At 47.6% G+C, this 19392-nt stretch overlaps 1 long non-coding RNA gene across 1 annotated transcript; it reads left to right on the top strand.

Annotated features, from left to right (window-relative positions):
* Positions 1–4371: 4371 nt before the first annotated feature.
* LOC144305999 (uncharacterized) lies at positions 4372–7228 on the top strand. The gene is made up of 2 exons (XR_013373033.1): positions 4372–4525; positions 7083–7228. It is a non-coding gene; the product is annotated as an uncharacterized LOC144305999 (long non-coding RNA).
* The last annotated feature ends 12164 nt before the right edge of the window (positions 7229–19392 follow it).

The following is a 19392-nucleotide window of genomic DNA, read 5'->3' as shown; positions in this document are numbered from 1 at the left end:
AGAGAGAGAGAGAGAGAGAGATGCCTCTGGGGGCAAAGCTTGGATTACAGTGTGGTCCAAAGGCAGCAGTTCAGGCGAAGAGGAGCCCTATCCTGCAGCAGGTCTTGGAGGCAGATGATGAGGCTGGGGCACCCCAAGAGTTTGCCTTGTTGCTGGGGCTTGCAGACAAAAGCTTCAGATCTCGACTAGGAGCAGAGGCGGCTCCTCTGGGCTGGCGGGGGCGGGGGGGGGGGGGGGGGCGGGGGGGGGGCGCTGCTCCCCGCAGTCAGAAGAGCCAAGGACAAAGGACGCTCCCCAGGCCACCCTGACCCCCAGCCCATCCAGGTGTCTTACATACGCACCCCCCCTGCCCAGCCCCTTGCACACACACCCAGCCCAGAGTCTGCGCTCTTCCGTGGGCACACATCTCCCAGAAGGAGGGCCCCTTTCTGAGATTGAATCACTTCGTTTTTACACCCTAAACAATTACACATGATTTCCCCAAATGCGAGAGCAAGTCAGCAGACTCTATCCAAATAATGGGCTGTGAGGCGGTAAAGGGGGTGAGACTGGGAGGGAGGAGGGGGTGGGGGGCAGGGGCCCCCAGTCTTTGTTGCTCTCCCATCTGGCTGGAAGCCAGAGGTGAATTGAAGAGACTTATCCTTTGTCCACCCATCTGACAGTCACCCCAAGCCCCCACTCGGCCAAGTCAGGGTGCAATGCATCACACATCCGTGTCCATTGCTCGAAAGGTGGCCGAGAAAGCCGGGGCTCCCTGTGCCTGGGAGGGGGCTTTCCCGCAGCAGCGCTGCTTTCAAGGTCACAGCAAAATGCAGAGTCCCGCTTGCTCCACCAGAGTCTGTCATTGTTAGCGCCCCCCTCGTCCTCCAAGGAGACCAAAAGCAAGTGCTCTGTGGCTTTAAGGGGAGAGAGAATCCTTCTCAGGCTCTCTATCAAGTCTGGTTAGGTTTTAGCATGTAAAGTTCCAGGCCATAAATAATTCAAAAGGCATGAAGAAGATTTTCTTCCTTCTCCATCTATCCCTGCACACGGCACCCCCACCCCCACCCCCTGGCTTATAACAAATGCTAATTTAATCAACTGGCAGTAAATTGCACTGGTTGCTGACTCATGCCAGACATAGCCCCTGTGGACTTGACAGGCCTTTGCCATCCCGCTTGGAAACGAACAATAAAGAGGTGCAGCTCTGAGCTGTCCACCTTTCTCCCTTTGTCGTCCTTTGTCTCCTCCCCTTCCCCCCGCTCCTTCCCCAAAAAAGGATCCTTCACAAATGGAGGATCCCTGATGTACACGCAGGCAGTTCACACGGCAGCGGCCCAGGGGCCTGTGTTCCATGCACGTCGTGTGGCCTCCCAACCGACTGCCCCGATGGCCAGGCGTCCCAAAGGCCACAGGCCGCAGGCCGCAGAGCAGGAGCGGCAGGGGAGGCCGGTGAGGCCCAGGAGGAGGGGTGGGAAGCAGGGGAAGCCAGGAAGCCCTTGTCATCCACGCTGTGGAAGCATAAGTGTCAGGAAGGCTCTTGGAAACCCCACAGACAGCGCTGGGCAGGAAGCTGAGGACGGGATGGAAAAGAGGCCCTTGGGCCTCACTGAGGCAGGGGGAGCGAGGCCCCCAAGCTCCAGAGGACAGCTGCGAATGGAGGGCAGGGGCGGCAGTTTCCTGAGAGACAAGACAAGAGGAGCAGGTGGAGGGCCGGAGACCAAGAGGATGGGACAGGAAGAAATGTCCCCAAAAGGAAATGGCCAAGAGCAAAGAAAATATCTATGGGAAGCCTAGAGTCTATTTCCTTTTCCTCTCGCTCTTTTATTTTAGCTATAAATATTTATCTTCTAAAGAAGCTTTCTCCATCCCCACCCCAGAGGGATTCCTTGAAAACCCTCCCCATCGACATCCAAATATTTGCTGAGCACTAACGTATAGGAAGGAAATGGAAGGTTGTTGACCCTCTTGTGTTCAAATGGCCGCAAAGCACTTGGAGTGCTCCAAGCCCCATCACGCCCATTATTTTGTTTGCTTTCTCCTTCTGACCACCCCGGAAGTGCACAGCTGGTAGCGTCTGGCCCTTCTACAGCCAGGCGGGCCTCTGCGCACAGGCCGGTGGATGGTCCTGTCACAGCGGCTGCTGTCTCGCCAGACCCCTCTCTGCGGCTTTGCACACAGTAGGTCTAACTGCATCAACACTAGGCATAGGTTTTATTAAGCAAACAGAGTAACAGCAAAGCAGCAGAACTTCCAGAAGGGTCTCACTCACCTGGTCACCAAAGCCTCCCCACAGCACTGACTGTTCATACCATTCTTCGGTCTGGAATAATCAGAGTTGTTTAGTGTTGAATTGTAACCTCCCCGCCTTAGATTATAAACTCCTCCTGTGGGGAGTTTCTGTGTCCCCCGTGAGGCTAAATAGGGGAGCTTACATAGAGCAAATGCAGATTTTCTGGCTGGCTGTAAGTACACCTTGAGTCTTTTCAAGTGACAACACTTGCAACCGCCACATTAGTGTTCAGATCACCCCAGTGAGGCAGATTTCATCATGGTCATTCCTCTACGATGGCAGCTCTAGCTCCATCCTTTGGTTCTTTCCCAGGTGTGCATGCATGTGTATGCACACAGACATGTGTGTCTTGGACCAACCGCATCGTTGTTTGCCTCTCTTTGAGAGTGTTTTCTAGAAGACTCCCTGCATAATGGCAAAACACTTTTGCCTTAGAACTAGGAGAATGCACCAGCAACATCCTGCAGGAAGCCCAGACAAGGGAACAAATAGAAGCCCTCCTGTCCTCCGGCACCCTAGTCCCTATGCACTATTCTGCGCTTCTTTCTTCTAATTCATGGCTCCACGCCTTTGGGGTCACTGGGGGCCAAAGAAGAATGGCCCAGTGGAGGGGAGGCTCCGGTGTCCAGCACACAGCATTCTAACGGACTAGCTTCACTGCCAAGAGTGGAAGGCGTGGTTCACTTTGTCCTCATTTGACCAGAAGGCTCTGTGCAGAAGGCTGCCTCAGTGCTGGGCTGTAAACTCCTGGGGCGGTCATAAATAAACGCAGGGCCTGGTGTGGCTCCTTGGCTAAACGTTTGCACAGTAACTCAAATGAGGCAGCAGACATGAGTCAGGAGGGAGAAATAAGCTGAAGAAGGGGGGTTGTTCGGGGAGCTTGGGCTTCTCAAGGCTGCGAGATGGCACTTTAGCCGGAGACACTCGCTGGGTCTCCGGGGACAGACTGCAGGCCCTCCCCCTGCACCGCACCACCTGCCAGAGCCGACCGACTCCAAGAGCTGCTAAGTGGGCGAGTGGCCTGTCCATACTCCATGCGTGAGGCCGACCAGGGCCTTACACATTGCTGAGAGGGGCCAGAAGAAGACACTAAATATTTTATCTATTTGGAACAGTCACCGTTTGAACGAGGGCTTCTGTACAGGCTGAGAACGTAAAGCTCTGGGATGACATTGGTTCTGCAAGCTTAGGTCTGGGGGAAATATGGAAAGACAATAGTTATTTAATTCCAGTGATCGCTGCTCCAAGTTGAGTCATCAGTGGGTCACCAGATTTATCCTTGCCTCCCAGAGACAGGGCGCCAGCGGCTGGTGGCCAGAGGTTATTAAGCCTCCATGGGATGCTTTGTTTTCTCCACTGGGGACAGTGGAAGGAAGGGCTTCTTCCTGCTGTGATATGCCGTCCTCTCAGGGTACGTACGAAGTGAAGGTATGTGCTCAACGAATGAATGCGCTCCTTCCTGCGTTCATTCATCGTAAAACTCAGGGCTGCCCAGAACTTGGGCATTCCATTAAAATCCCCATTTTAAGTCTCCCTCTGCTCCTCCAACAATTATGTTAACCTGCTCAGGCTGTCACCACAGACCACGTGACCTAAACAACAGAAATGTATTTTCTCACAGTTTTGGAATCCAGAAGTCCAAGATCGAGGTGTCAGCAGAGGTGGTTTCTCCTGAGGCTCCTCCCGGGCTTGTAGCTGGCTGCCTTCTCCTGTCTTCCCTCTGTGGGGGTCTGTGTCCTATCTCCTCTTCTTATACAAAGACGAGTCCCAGTGGGTTAGGGCCCACCCATACGACCTCATTTTACCTTAATTACCCTTGCAAGGGCCCTATTTCTAAATGTAGTAACATTTTGAGGTCCTAGGGGCTAGGACTGCAACAGGATCCCTGGGTGGCGCAGCGGTTTGGCGCCTGCCTTTGGCCCAGGGCGCGATCCTGGCGACCCGGGATCGAATCCCACGTCCGGCTCCCTGCATGGAGCCTGCTTCTCTCTCTGCCTGTGTCTCTGCCTCTCTTTCTCTCTCTGTGACTATCATAAATAAATAAAATTTTAAAAAAAAAAATTTGGAGAGCACACAATTCGATCCATATTGACCATTATGATTTTTGTGGCTCAGGACCAAGGATGTTCGTCTCTACCTGCATAAACACTTTGGTAAACACAGTCCCTGCCCCTGATACAAGAAGACTCAGGACCTGCCCCTGCCCCTGCTGTCTGCTCACCGCAGGCACCACCACTCCACTCACCCACCGAGGTGAGACCAAATAATTCCACGGCACTTCAGGGAGTAGTAACAGGAAAGAAGGTGTTTTTTAAGAACTAATTTTTCAGTCAGTTGTTTTGCTGGTGAAGGAAGGAGGGCAGCAGGAATAAATATTCGGGGGGCTCAACCCCTTGCCCTTTATCTCTTGGTTCCCACCAGCAGATTCCCTCCCGTTGGTGGCTCATCCCTTGGCATGAAGGTGGCTTCGACGTGGCTGCCTCTGTATCAACACCATATCCGAGTAATCTCCTTTGGTCATAGAATGAGATTCCATTTGTTTGGAACATAAGTGGGAATTCAGCCTTTGACCAACACAAGTTGCAGGAAGACTCCAAGTGTCAGGTTTATACGTGGCTCCATTGAGTCCTGTTTTCCCCCCAGGTCCTCCCAGATCCCATCAGCAGCCTTTCTGCCATTGCCCCAACCAAAAGTCACTTTAAGGAGGCTCTTTTCCCAGTTCCCAAAGCATGTGCCCGCACCATTTGAAACTTATCCCCGCTAGAGAAGTCAACATCCACCCATTTCCAGGACAGGGATGCTGAGACCTCTCGGGCAGTGACTTTTGGCCTCATCACTATAGAAGAGTGAAATGGATAAGATGGATAAGAGTCCACAAAGAATATTCCTATGTCATTTGTTAGTGTTTCAAAACTCCCATTTTAAATGGTTGGCATCCTAAATGCTTGCTGTGTGAGTGCGTGTGTGTGGTGCTATTACTGTGTTCTTGACATCCTCCTCTGAGCCTGCATGCTGGAGGTATGAGACATTTGGTCTCTGAATTCATATGCCCATTTGAATTCTGCAAATGTACCTTGCTAGGTTTAAGAGCATCTCCTGGTGAGTTAAGTCAGAGGTAGATACTGATGCTGGTACAGACTCAAGCAGACAAGGAAAAGTAATTGTAAGAAAGGAGTAGGAAAATATCTCCCATTTATCCTCTTCTTAGCTCATAATTCAAACCTACATTTCTAGAGATTTTAAAATATTATGGCAAGAAAGCCTTAACCGACCAAGATTTCATACCAAAAAGTCTAACCCCAGTGAACTAATGCTATTTGTTTACCCCCTATGAACAGGGCACAAAGCTGTCCCCTGGGCAAGAGTCAGACATGCAAATCTCTGTCCTCCAGGATTGCGGAATCAGAGTGAGGAAACACAGACACATAAACCATAATTGATGATAGAAGGCAGGAAAAGCTGATCAGTTCCAACCACGTGGGACAGACGCTCAGTGCTCTGGGGTTTGGAGGTGGGACTGATGATGGCCACAGCAAAAGGGTCTCAGAGGAGGTGCTATGGGAGCCAGATTAGGGGGCTTAGATCTGGTCCTAAAAGCAGCAGGGGAATGACATTATAATAAAACTAGTGTCAGAGGTGAGTTCGACACAGGTTGTGCTGGGGCAGGTGAGAAGCAAAGCTGAGAGACCAGCGTGCAGACTCTGACGGTGGCCCAGGCACCAGCAACTCCCACCTGAGCCAGGGGTTGGTTGGCAGTGGTGAGAAGAGGGAGAGGAAGATGCTCCGGCCCCATGAATGAAGAACAAGCAGAATGTTGAATCTTACTGGCTGGGAGGGACAGGGGCCGGGACCGGGGTCCTGAGCCCTGGCCACCTCTCATGGGAAGACAGCTGTCCAGAGGGATGGTCTATTCCTCGCTCAGCAGCGTTCTTCCTCCTCGCCTTAGAAACACACCCAGAAAACAGCAGAATCACCCACACACCAGCTTCCTCAGTGGGAATCCCAGGTCAAACCCAAGAATGCAGCCCTGCCCTCTCTGAACAGACAGGAAGAATGTTCAGGGCCCAAGTATTAATGACGCAAGGCCAGATTTCAAACAAAAGTCCCAGGGCTCCCTCTTGGCCTTCGTAATCCCTTCAGCTTCAACCCCGAGACCAGATCTCCACCCTCATTTTACTGAAACGGACATAGTCTGGCTATGACCTTGGATCATTTAGACTTCAGATCACATACTTCTCTGCCCCTGTTGGGTTCTCCAGTGATTTTCGTGTTGGCCCTGTTAAGCATCCAGCATCTTCTCTTCCCCTTCCAATAGCCCTTATTTCTCTCTGTATCTCGCATAGGATTCCAGGGGTTACGCGATCTAGGCTAAGCTCATAAGGGCATCGCATCCACCTTTCTTTGTTGACATAGTTAAGCTCCTGGTTCAAATGTCCCCTGAAGCCAGACACCTCTAAACTTTTCATTTATATGAAATAACTTTCCTTTCTTGTCTGCCTTCTGTAGTTTGTTCCTTGAACTTAAAAAGCCCCTGGCACAGGCTCTCCATGTAATCGTGTCATTGTGGGAAGGGCTCTGGGAAGGAAGGCAGTGCTAGCACCGTCCCTTGAGGTCTCACTTTCGCATGCACTGGCCAGTGACCTTTGTCAATGCTCTCTGTCTCTCTAGGCTTTGTTTTGTTCACTAGTAACCTGACTGGTCTTACAAGCCAATCTCTACCGACCCTTCTAGATCTGGCGACCTGACTCCATAGGCCCCACTGTGAAGCCCTAGCAAACCTAACCATTCACTTCTGGTTCTGCCCTTTCAGGCAGTCACGCCACTACCTACGTGGGACCCCCACTGCGACCTATGAACACCAGGTGGACTGCCCTTTCTAGAGGGGCTGAGGAATCACACATGGTTCCAGGGGCTGGAACACATGTAGACATCAATTGACAGCAGCATGAACAGAAATAGAGCGTCAGTGTTTTCTTTCTCTGTGGGGGCAGGGAGCTACCGGGCAGAGGGAGGGGGACACGAGGGGCAGGTAGAAGGCAAAGTCCCTCACAGGTAGGTGGAACTGAGGCGAGGGGGAGACAACCAGAGAGGAATGTTCTGTTGAAGATTCCACACCAGAAGAGGTGAGGCTCCCGAACTTGAACGTAACAATAGCTGGATGAGTCAGAGGTGGGTGCAGAGTGGAGGGCCAGAGCTGGAAGCAGAGACGCCCCCTGAGGTGTTCTGATGGAGGTCAGACAGGGAGGCAAGAGCTGAAACCAGGGGAGTGGAGAGAAAGAAGAGAGGCATCTGAAGGACTCAGACCTGACAGACACCACCATGTTTTATGAGGAAAAGGTCAATAGAGGTGAAGGAGGAAACAGAAAAAGGGACTAATTTCTTGAGTTGCTGCTACACACTGGCTCTTCCCATACACCAATGCGTGGAAAACCGAGAGTAAGGGCAAGGAAGCCAAGGAAGAAGCCCCAGCCCAGGACAGACATCCCTGGCTTCTGTGACGTAGCGCCAGGGACCTCGCAGAAGAGGTCTGAGTGCAGGTCAGGTCAGTGGAGCCCAGATCTTCGTGCACCCCAAGAATGATGGGTCCTGGTCTTGGGCATTAGAGATGGTGGCAGGTGGTCTGGATGCCCTGCCCCGCACCCCCACCCCTCAATTCAGACCCACTCTGAGAGAGGCCCACCTCAAGCTCCCTCCTCCCCAACACAAGGCTTCCCTGCCTCGGGGCCTTCCCTGAAGCTGGGGGAGCCTCACACAGGGCAACCCAGAGCAGCAGAGGGCTCCTGCTCCCTTGCCCCAGCCTCAACTACCAAGACACCAGAGCCAATGGCGCGATGCCCCCGCCCCTTTCTGCACACCTGCAGCCCAGACCTGGGTCAGGCACCCGCGTGCCGGTTCTCCCCCCTTCCCTGCCTGGGTCTCCCCACTCCTCACTCCGGTCTCCTGGGATCGGACCCCAAATCACGATGTACACCCAGGCATTGGCTGAAATTCTGCTTTCAGAGGACCCCGACCGAGGTAGAGGGGAGCTCCTCGCAGAGGCAGGAGTGCAAGGCCTGTTGTAAGCCCCGACACGCTAGACACAGGCTCGACTTCTGCTCCCCTGTGCGCTGTGTCCGTGGGGCAGGCAGAGATGCTACTCTGGACACTTGGGATGCGAGTCACAGGTCCGGGGCCCTGAAGCCCCTCTTGAGGGAGGGAACCGGCTGTGCCAGTTCCCAGGACTGCTCGTGGAAACACAACAGGCAGGAGCCCACTGGCGTCAGGGTAAAGCAGCCCTTCCCCTGTGGAGGGTTACCCCCACCCCCGCCCCAGGGGGTCGCAGCCCAGAAGCCTGGGGTAGGCAGACGCCCAAGAAAGTAGTTTGTTTCTTTTTGACTCATCCCCACAGTCTTTTAAAGGCCAAGGCCACTTGGCAGGTATGAGGTTTAATGGCAGTAGACGGAGTTCAACCCAAAGTTTACACTAGGTCCTTCGATCCTTTATGCTACAGGCCGGCACCCAAGGCCTTTGAGCCTACAACCCCAGCTTTAGCATGTTTGAGAGAAAGGGCTTTGTCTCTGTCCACCCTCGCCCTGGGTCCTGCAACTGGGTCCTCTCTACTGCCTGGCTCCTAACTTCTCACCTCCGTTCCACCTTGGACTTCTCTGACGGTTTGGTTATCGATCACCTCCTTGGGCCTGCAACAACCATCTATCCTTAATGCCACGTTGCTTCCAGCCTTGGGAGAAGGGTGCTTTGGGGAAGGTGAAGCAGCCCTCCCCTTTGGCCACCCCAACTTGGGTTCTGGCCTGTGGCAGAATTTTCCTGCCACATTTGGGCTGTACCAGGTGGTAGATACTGTGGAGGTGTTGAGAAGATCAAGGGAGTTTCAAAAGCCAGAAAAGGAAAATGGAAGCACAGGCCTGATATCTCTATGGCCGAGTACATCAGCCCTGTGAGGCCTCTCCCTCCCGGTCTGTGGCCCAACATGTTGCTGAGGTGACTCTTCAGCCCTCCTCGATCCTGCCATTCTTCTCTCCTCCAGGCTCCGAAGTTGGGCTGCTACCAAGATGTCCTTCTGTTCCCTTTTGAAAACCAATTCACTATCTTTTGGCATAGGACGCATAGGACCTTCTTACCCTGGGTTGTGTTGGTTTTTTTTTTTTTTAAGTTTTTAATTTAAGAAATTGCCCTAATAGGAGCACCTGGGTGGCTCAGTGGTTGAGTGTCTGCCTTCCACTCAGGTTGTGATCCTGGGGTCCTGGGATCGAGTTCCACATCAGGCTCCCCACAGGGAATCTGCTTCTTCCTCTGCCTGTGTCTCTGCCCCTCCCTCTGTGTCTCTCATGAATAAATAAATTAAATCTTAAAAAAAAAAAAAAAGAAATTGCCTTAATAAAGCAATTTTAAGCATAGGGAACACAGTTAACAGTATTGTAACAGCAGTGTATGGTGACAGATGGGAGCGACACTTGTGGGGAGCACAGCACAACATACAGACGCATCAAATCACTGTGTTGTACACCTGAAATTAAGATACCATTGTGTGCCAACTCTACTTCAATTAAAAACATTAAAAAAAAAAATAAAGCAATTTTAACTCTTCAGGGAACCAACATTCATCATTTAGAGACCAGGCCCTTGCCTTTCCATAGCCACAGGATTATCCAAAGATCCTTCTTAAAGAAAACAGAGTGGGGTGGTATTATTTCAGCATTAATCAGCCCTCTGACTTCAGCCCTAACCTGGATTTGATGCATTGCCACCATTCCATAACCCTCACAATAACAAACACATCTTTTACCATCTATAAAGGTTGTCAAGGCTAAATATTAAAGCGCATAACCTACAGCCCATGGCCCAACAAGGACACTTGACATTCTCCACCCAGAGCTCGTTCAAAGCTAGAGATTTGATAGTCGCCTTAGAGGCAGAAAGGTCTGAAGGCCAGACATCTGCACACAGATTTCCCTTCAGTTTTTACCTTTAATCTAGTGCAGTGATTTTCAAATTTCAGTGTGGATAGAAATTTGAATACAGGGTTGTATGTTTTATGGGTGATACAAGGCCTTTCCAAGGCTACTACGGAGTTTATATGATGTTCACGTTACGTGTTGATTATAGAACCTAAAAATATCGCTCCTAAGATGTGACTCTTCCACATGGAACACTTTCTTCAACATGACTTTTGCCAACAGACTAGAATTTCTAAATGGCTGCAAGATTTTATGTGGTACTTTTTTCTTCGTCTTGCTACGCTGGCAAAGAGAACTCAGCCCCTCGGGCCTGGAGTGCCAGGCCTGACCCTCAAGTTAGCACTTAGCAGCCTCTCTCTGGTGCAGAGGGGGGAGAGGGAGGGGTTGGGGCCTGGCTTTCTCACCAACCAGCCAGACCTGGGGCTACAAAACTCACTATCATTCATTTCGTCTTGGCATTTGAAAGCAGAGATCTCCCTGGGCCCATCATCTGCGTCCTGAATTTCCCGGCTTTATTTTGAGCCCTATTTCATCTGTCGCTGCTTATACCTCTGCCCAGGTTCATGGTAAATGGTCTGTTTCTGTCAATGACTTTTTCATCTATGTCAGGGGAAGGCCCATTAGACAAATCCAATGGGACAAGTTCAGAGATTTTGTCAGTTGCCGTCACTCTCGGGCCTGGCTGTGCAGTGGAGCACAGACGCGAGACAGACTTGTCAAGATGGGCAGCTTCTCCTGGAAGAAGTTTATCTCAATGGAGAGAAACACGTGGTGGGTGAAAAACATCAAATACTGGCACTTCGTCCTGGGAGCGGCACAGGGAGCTGAAAGGGCTGTCTGTGAAGCAATTAAAATAAGTCAGAGTCTCAATCCCCCGAGCACAGAGAGGGGGGCAGACAACAGCCCGTACCCAAGCTGATTGGGGGTGCTTGCCACCAGCCTGTTAGCAGCGAGGAAGCAGTCATTTCTCATCTACTATTTTTAATTTATCAGTAATCAATAATTATTGATAGGAGAAATGAAAGACACTATTTTGTGTCTTATTTCACTGAGAAAGCAGAAAAGAATACTACGTTTTCCATCTGGCAAATTAACTAAGCTCCTTGCACCACCGCTCCCCTGGCTGCATAGACCCAGGCCCCAGCCCCCCAGCTTTCCTGCAGTGAGGCCACATCCTGGGTGTCGCAGGAGACCCAATCCTCCGCCCACTGCCGTCGCTTGCCCCTGTCACACCCACTTGCCCCCGTCACACCCTCGCTGCCAGCCTCATCCTCTGCCCTCTGCATCATCAGTTACTTGGTACTTCCTTCAGCTTACAAACATGCTGAAGCGCTCCTGCTAAAAGGCAAAAAGCCTCTGAATTCCATTTCCCCTTTTACTTGCTGCCTATTTTTTCCTGCTTGCTTTTTTAGCAAAGTTCCTTTCTCAGCTTCCTCCTCCTCCCATTCTGTTGAACAACTCTCCAGGGATTAAGAGTTGTTATCAAGGTTACCAATGATCTCCAAGGTAACCAAATCCAATGCTCAGTTTCACAACATTTTCCCTAATGGGTTGCTCCATGTAAGATATTAATAATATAATATAATATAATATAATATAATATAATATAATATAATATAATATAATAATATGTTTTCTTGCTTATCTAATCATTAACTCCCCGACCCCACCATGACATATGAGCCATTCTCGTGGGAAAACAGCAACCTTGATCTCTTTGCCAGGCATCCCCAGCTCCCAGAGCCCTGTGCCTGGCATATTAGGTCCTCAGTAAAAGCCTGTTAAATGAATGCTTGAATAAACAGATCAATCAATCGATTAATTACCAGTAGGGGTTGCAACAGGGAGTATGGCTCTGCTGGCGCCTAGGAAGGAGTAAAAATCAAAAATTTTTCGAGACACAGTTGCTGTTTCTGTAGCCTAGTATTTGCAGTGGTCTGGGGAGTGATGCTGTCCATCCTTGGGAATGGAGTGGTGGCCAACAAAAGGGGAGCTAATACTAATGCAGTGGTGGGCAAGAAAAACGGAGTGTCTACTACAGGGCAAGGACTGATCTAGCAACTTTCACATACTTTTCCTCACTCCTTATAAGATAGGTGCTACTATTATCTCCATTTTGCAGATGGAGAAACTGAGGCAGAAAAGAGGCTGGGGCACTGCATGGTGCAGTCAGTTGGGCCTCCAACTCTTGGTTTTGGCTCAGGTCGTGGTCTCAGGGTCATGTGATGAAGCCCTGCATCAGGCTCCAACTTCCACGTGGAATCTGCTTAAGATTCTCTCTCTCCCTCTCCCCACCCCCACTGCACACATGCACACGTATGCTCTCTCTCTCTCTCTCAAATAAATAAATCTTTTTAAAAAGAGAGAGAGACAGAGGCTAAATAGGGTGTCCACATTCACCCAGACATGAGTTTAGCATGAGGAGCCCATATAATTTGCCAGTTCTTTGGTGCTTGATATTATTAATTCACAGAAAATTAGGAATTCACAGAAAATCAAAGGAACTGAGCTGATATGGACAAGCATAAGTCAAGGTTTCCAAAGCAAAATACATATTCGTTTGGGAATATTTGTGTTGTTGTTTTTATTGTCAAAGAACATCAAAATGTCACTAAAGTCAATATAACAACCGAGTTCAAAGTGATTTTATTGTTTGTTTCCTTTTCTAAGCATACTCACAAGAGGCTTATAACCATTATTCACAGGATACATGTAGTTGTAGCATAGCCATCTGGCTAGGGCTGCCAGATAAAATGCAGGATGTCCAGTTAAATTTGAACTTCAAATAAAACATAAGTAATACGTTAGCATATATACATCACAAACATTGCATGGAACATACCCTTAAATATTTCTTTATCTAAAATTCAAAACTAGCTGTGCTTCTGTATTTTATTTGCTATGTCCAGCTACCTCACACCTGGTAAAATGCTCCCTCACCCCTCCCCAGTGCATTCCCTCACTCTGCCAGAAAGGTTTTATCAAGGCAATAAAGACAGAGAAAAGAAGGGAAAGGAGGACACTTTGTAAAGACTCTGAAGCAATAAAAGACGAATGACTGTTGTCCTTCTGTTCCTGAAGGAGGGACCAGGACCTCAGTGAGACGCATTTCGAAATAGGTTAAGTTAACCTTCAGACACATTTGAGCCCCACCCTTGGCCTCTGGGGCCTGCAGTCTTCTGCTCAGAAACTGAACAACATGGAAAATCCCTTGAATTCTCCAGCCTCAGTTTGTACATCTGAAAAAACAGTGGATATCTTAGAAGTTAGAAAGGAAATGAAATAGGTGATGTGACATTATTGACTTCTGTGGGCATGGTGGCTGGCACAGACCACTCTGAACCTTTTTTTTTTTTTTTTTTTAGATTTTATTTATTTATTTAGAGAGAAAGAATACGAGAGTGTGGGAAAGGGGAAGGGGGAGGGAGAGGGAGAGAAAATCTCAAGCAGACTCCGCGCTGTGCACGGAGGATCTCACAACCCTGAGATCATGACCTGAGTCAAAAATCAAGAGTCGGATGCTCAACTGACCGAGATACCCAGGCACCCCTGAATCTCTTAAACAGAAACCTGAATGACTAGAAGAAAGCAGCCATGTTCAGAGAGAGAGGGTAGTGTGTCTGTGTACCTACAGATAAGACAGAGGAAATGAGGCCCAGATGGGACAGCATGTACAAAATGTTTAATGGGGACAGAGGATTCCATACTGACCTGTTTTTTAACAACAACAAAAGAAACCAGATTTAGAGTAAAGTAAAAACTTCACAATTGGGGCAAAGCAAAACTAATCTATAAATCACATTCCCTGAAGTTGATTTAAGTGGTGAACTGAAGTGCATGCAAGTGAGGAAGAAAATATAAAGACTGGGCATAAACACAGCTTGGAGTTATGATCAAATTAAAGTTACAACAAAATTGTCTCCATCGATACCTGGTACTGTGTATCTTGAATTAGGGCAATGCTATGAACTGAATTGTTTCCCTCCTCAAATTCCTGTGTTGAAGCCCTAACACCGCTGTGACTGTGTTTGGAGGTAGGACCCTTAGGGAGGTTATTAAGGTTAAATAAAGTCATAAGGGTGAAATCCTAATCCAATGGGACCAGTGGCCTTATAAGAAGTGGGAGAGAGAGGGCTCCTTCACCCCACCTGCATGTACCTCCATGTGAGGACATAGCAAGAAGGTGGCAGGCCAGCCACAAGCCAGCTCTCACTGGAACCTGACCTTGTTGGTACCCTGATCTCAGATTTCCAGCCCTCGGAACTGAGACAAATTTTTGTTGTTAACCCACCCAGTCTGTGTGGCGCATTGTTATTGCAGCCTAAGGAGACTCAGACAGATAATAGGGAATGAAAATCTGTTTAGAGGAGCATTAACACACCCATTTTAAGAGCCTTATTATGTGAAAAGCCTTGAGTTACTTAATAGCAAGTAGAATATGGAAGAAAGAGAAAAGTAGTCAATAGGATGGACAAAAACACCCTAGCAGTTACTGGAATAAAGAACTAGGAACAGGGATGCCTGGGTGGCTCAGCGGTGGAGCATCTCCCCCTGGCTCAGGGCGTGATCCGCAGTCTCAGGATCGAGTCCCACATCAGGCTCCCTGCCTGGAGCCTGCTTCTCCCTCTGCCTACATCTCTGCCTTTCTCTCTGTGTGTCTTTCATGAATAAATAAAGAAAAATCTTTTTAAAAAAATAAAATAACTAGGAACAAAGCCTCTTTTCCAGTGTCAGGACCAGCTTCGGGTTTACCAAGGTCCCAAACAAAAGGACTTGATCAGGGGCGTTCAGACATCTCACTTAGAGCACACACATTGAATTACCCAAGGCCGATGGGCAGCACCAGGAGAGTATTCAGTACCAATTAGAAAGATTTGTTTTTTTTTGTTGTTGTTGTTGTTGTTGTTTTTAATTAGAAAGATTTGAATTCCAACTTTAAAAATTCTGAAATCGTTGATTTATTAATTTATCCATTCTCATTATTCTTTTGCTTGAGTTACAAAGAAAAAGAACAAGAAACTATCTCTAATCCAAGGTTCACTCATTCGAGGCATTACATTAGAAATGGGAGGATTTAAGATTTGTCGATGTGGGGTTCCTGCTCACAAAGAGATACAGGAGAGAGTTCTACAGGAGAGATGCCCAGAAAATCTGAGCAGTGCAAAGATGGATTTGGAAAGACACTGGATGAATAACTGTCTTAAGACTGGATGGATAGAGGGATGGATGGATGGATGGATGGATGGATGGATGGATGGATAAAACAATAAGTGTTACAGAGACTCCAGAAGGACTAAAATCCTGAAATGCCAGCAGCTGGCTATGTTCAACCTATTTAACCACAGGCATTGATGATTCTCTGACCAATAATAACACCCTATTCATGCCTCCTCCATTATCATCACGTGAGAGACTTGGACTATCTTATTTGCATTTCTTTTCCCAAAAACCTATTTTTGACGCCCTGAACTGGGAACCTGTCAATCCCATTGACTCTTGCCAACATTGTCTGAGTGGTCCTGATCCCCTTATCATTTCCTGGCAGCCTATATAATAAACTCATTCATTCATTCAACGTATATATGAAGTGCTCGCTATATGCTATGCACTGTTCTAAGTTCTGGGGATAGACTAGAAGGCAAACATGCTTATACTCTGCTGGAAAAAAATAAAACAGAAAATAAACAAAAAAATAAAATATATAGTACATAGGACAATGGTAAGTGCTATGGAGAAAAGTACATCAGGGAAGAGGGACAGAGCAAGCCAGAGTCAGGGCTGCCATGTTTAAAGCTGTGATCAGGGAAGACTCCCCAGGAAAGTAACCTGAGAAGCAAATATCTGAAGGAGTTGGAGGAATGGTCCAGGCCGCTCTCTAGGGGAAAGGTGCCCCAACCAAAGAAAAGAGTGAAGTTCTGAGGTGTGAGGATGACTGGAATGAAAAGGAAAACAATAGACAGATGATTGCATCAGGACAGAAGGTGGGTGGGAGAGAAAAGGAGGATATGATGTAAGAGAGACGAGAGGAAGGGAGAAGTATAGGGTCCTGTCAGCCCTGGTAAGGATTTTGTCTTTTACTTTGAGCCATTGAGGGGTGATAAAAGCTGATGTAAGTTTTAACCGGATGAATCTGGCTGCGAGATTGAGACTGAGAAGTCAGAGTGGCAAAGGCAAAAGCAAGGAAACTAGTTAGGTATTTTAATAATCCAAGTGAGAGAGGCTGATAGCTCCAACCAGGTGTTAGTGGCAGAGGTGGAGAGAATATCAGATTTTTAAATAGCTTTGAGAGGTAGAACCTATAGTATTTGCTGATGGTCTGGGTGTAGAGTTTGAATAAGGAGATACCCATTGCCAAGCACCCCTGGTACCAATACCAGAATGCCATCTTCTGCTGAGGGACTTCAATTAACTGATTGCTAGCTCAGTTTGATTTGGGATCCTTCTAGCACCACCAGTTTCTGCTCCCCTCCCCCAAATAAATGTGATTTGGATTAATGGTCATTCCACCCTTCTACCTTCTACTGACTCCTCAGCCTTTTCCTCAAGTCCAACCTAGTGTCCATCCTATAAACCCTCTTGTTTCTACCTCTCCCCACCTGCACTTAGATCCCCACAGGAATGGGAACTATGGGTTTTAAAGGAAGAAAAGGGAATGGATCCTAAATGAAAATGGGTTCCATGGGGGAGAGTGATTCCAAGCCAGGATATGGATGAAGGGAAAGCATTAGGCCACATATTGTAGCATGGAGATGATCAGAACAGCAAGTCCAGGCATTGAAAATTAGCACCTTCCTAGCTTCCTATCCAACACCTGTTTCCAGATTTCAAGACACTTAAAAATAAGATGTCCAAATAAGATGTATCTGGTTGACATCTGAGATCAAGAATAGATATCTTAAAAAAAAGAAAAAGGATATCTAAAGATAGAGCTCTTCTAAAGTGTTAGTCTTAGTTATGATTGTTTAGACAACAAAGAAAGGAAGAAAGGAAGAAAGGAGAGAGGAAGAAGGAACAACAACAAAAAAGACGGGTTCTTTCCCTTTAGCTATTTTACAAAAGCAGCAATGCGTTATTATCACATTCTACACAATCTACCTAATTTTTGAAAAGAACCCAAGCCATCAACCTCCTATATGTTATTTTATGATTTAGGGCTGGACTTCTCTGAAGCAACAGTTAAGAGGAAATTCTTTCAGGGAATGAAAAGACTGAGCACGCTGTCTAAGCAAACCATCTTCTGGTAGTAAAGCACACACTGCATAAATACCTTGGAACACAATCGATGCAGTAGATCCTGACTTCCTGCTTTTCAGATTCCTGATCAGGATTTCCAGGCATTCAGGAATGCTGGGGGCTATGCGTGCACATGTCATCGTTTTAAAGGACCCAATACTATAATTCTTGCATGTTGAAATTTTCCACTGGCTTCAGTTTTACTACTATAAACCACTAAATCCTCCAAGATTGTGCTAGGGAAATTTGGAGGCATGCTTCCAATCTCCTGGTGGAATAAATTATAAGATGTGATGAAGTAGTTATTTTCTAGGACTTGTTGTGTTTTTATTCCTCCCACAAACAAAAATGCCAACTATCACAAATTAAATAGATTCCTCAAGGTCCAAAGGAGGCTTCTCATGCCCTGTTTTGTTTACTCAGCGTTAGTGTCGAAAAAGATGTTAAAGGGCCAGCCTCACAAGGAAACTATTTCAACAAAAGGATGTGAATAGGAAGCAGGGGACTTGAAGGCCTTACCCTCAAGAAGTTTGGGTAGTGAGGTGACATGGTGAGTAAGCACCAGTTTCAGCTGTCCAGCCCCTTCCCTTGATGCAGCTCCCTCTGAAGTCTACCAGTTGTCCAGCAGCGGGTTGTCCAGAGTGCTACCTCCCTAGAACCTACCACCTTTGCCTTCATCTCAGATATCCTTAAAAATAGCTACTACAACGATGGGCTTTTCCACCAGACACTACTCTACACCCATGTCTCTTCAGAGGCTTTTCCCCACTGAGGCTGAAGTGGTCAGATTCATGGTCGACCAGAGTAGTTGGCACGGCTCCTGTGATGTTGAATTTGTAGAACCGAATGTTCACCTCAAAATTCTGAAACCACATCTGGGCAGCATCTCCACATGCTGACAACAGGTGCAGGGTCTGAAAAAGTCATATTGTGGCCCATTGTGTGCATCCACATGCCTCCCTATCTTGTTCCCACATGGCAGGGATGGAATTCCTAATGCTCAGGCCTTTCATACTGCTCACTGTATGTAATTGGGAGGCCAGAGGAGTAGGGCAGCCCAGTGACACCTTAAATAGCTCTAAGAAAGTCCTTCCCTCCGTCATTTTATGCCACCACCTGTCTACCTCTGCTCTTGGCCCACCCTTTACACTGGCTGATCAGAAATTTGGATGATGGTTGGCTTTGAGGGTGCCTGTCAGTTTTAAGGGTATCTGTCAGTTTGGGGGATGCCCATCCACCCACACAGCTTTCTTAGCATCCAGTCCTCCTTGAGGCCACTGCCACAGGCCCTGATGCTTGTGCCAAAATAAAAATATGCATAACAGATAACTTATTCAAAACTCAATGTCTTGTTAGTGTGGCAGTAAAAATTAATAGGCATCATAGTCTTCATATTCTGTTTTCCTTTAACATACCTCTGGATAGAAATTACAACTGAAGCCAGAAGTTACAAGCTTCAGTGAGCAGATTAATGAGAAACCTTGAACGTTTGGGAGACAATCAACACAGGTGTTTGAATAGACAAATCTTTCAGTTAGAAATTACATCTTGATAAATGGTTGGGAAAATTACTATGGAATATTTACATACCAGTTACCCTACTTAAGCTGCATCAATGCAGTGTCTATCCTTTATCTTAAACCGGTTTCTAGGCCTGTTTTTCACTGCAAAGAGATTTCTTATGATATTCAAACATGTGTTTCGATAGTTCTCAGAACTATTATCCTGTAGCCTTAAAACTATAAATGTTCATTATGGGAAACCACACAAATTAAAGTTTGTTGTAGAAATGTGTTGTTAAAAAAAAAAAAGAAATGTGTTGTTGAACTTTGTGGTTCATAGTAGAAGACAATGTGTGTTTACTCCTTCTAATCTATGTTTGTCATAGGAGCTTGATAGAAACCACCAATCTTGTGATAATTACCTCAGTAT

This window comes from Canis aureus, chromosome 36, assembly GCF_053574225.1.
Source record: "Canis aureus isolate CA01 chromosome 36, VMU_Caureus_v.1.0, whole genome shotgun sequence".
Lineage (NCBI taxonomy): Eukaryota > Metazoa > Chordata > Mammalia > Carnivora > Canidae > Canis > Canis aureus.
Note: the sequence above shows the minus strand (reverse complement) of the source record. Positions and strands in the feature narration are given on the sequence as shown.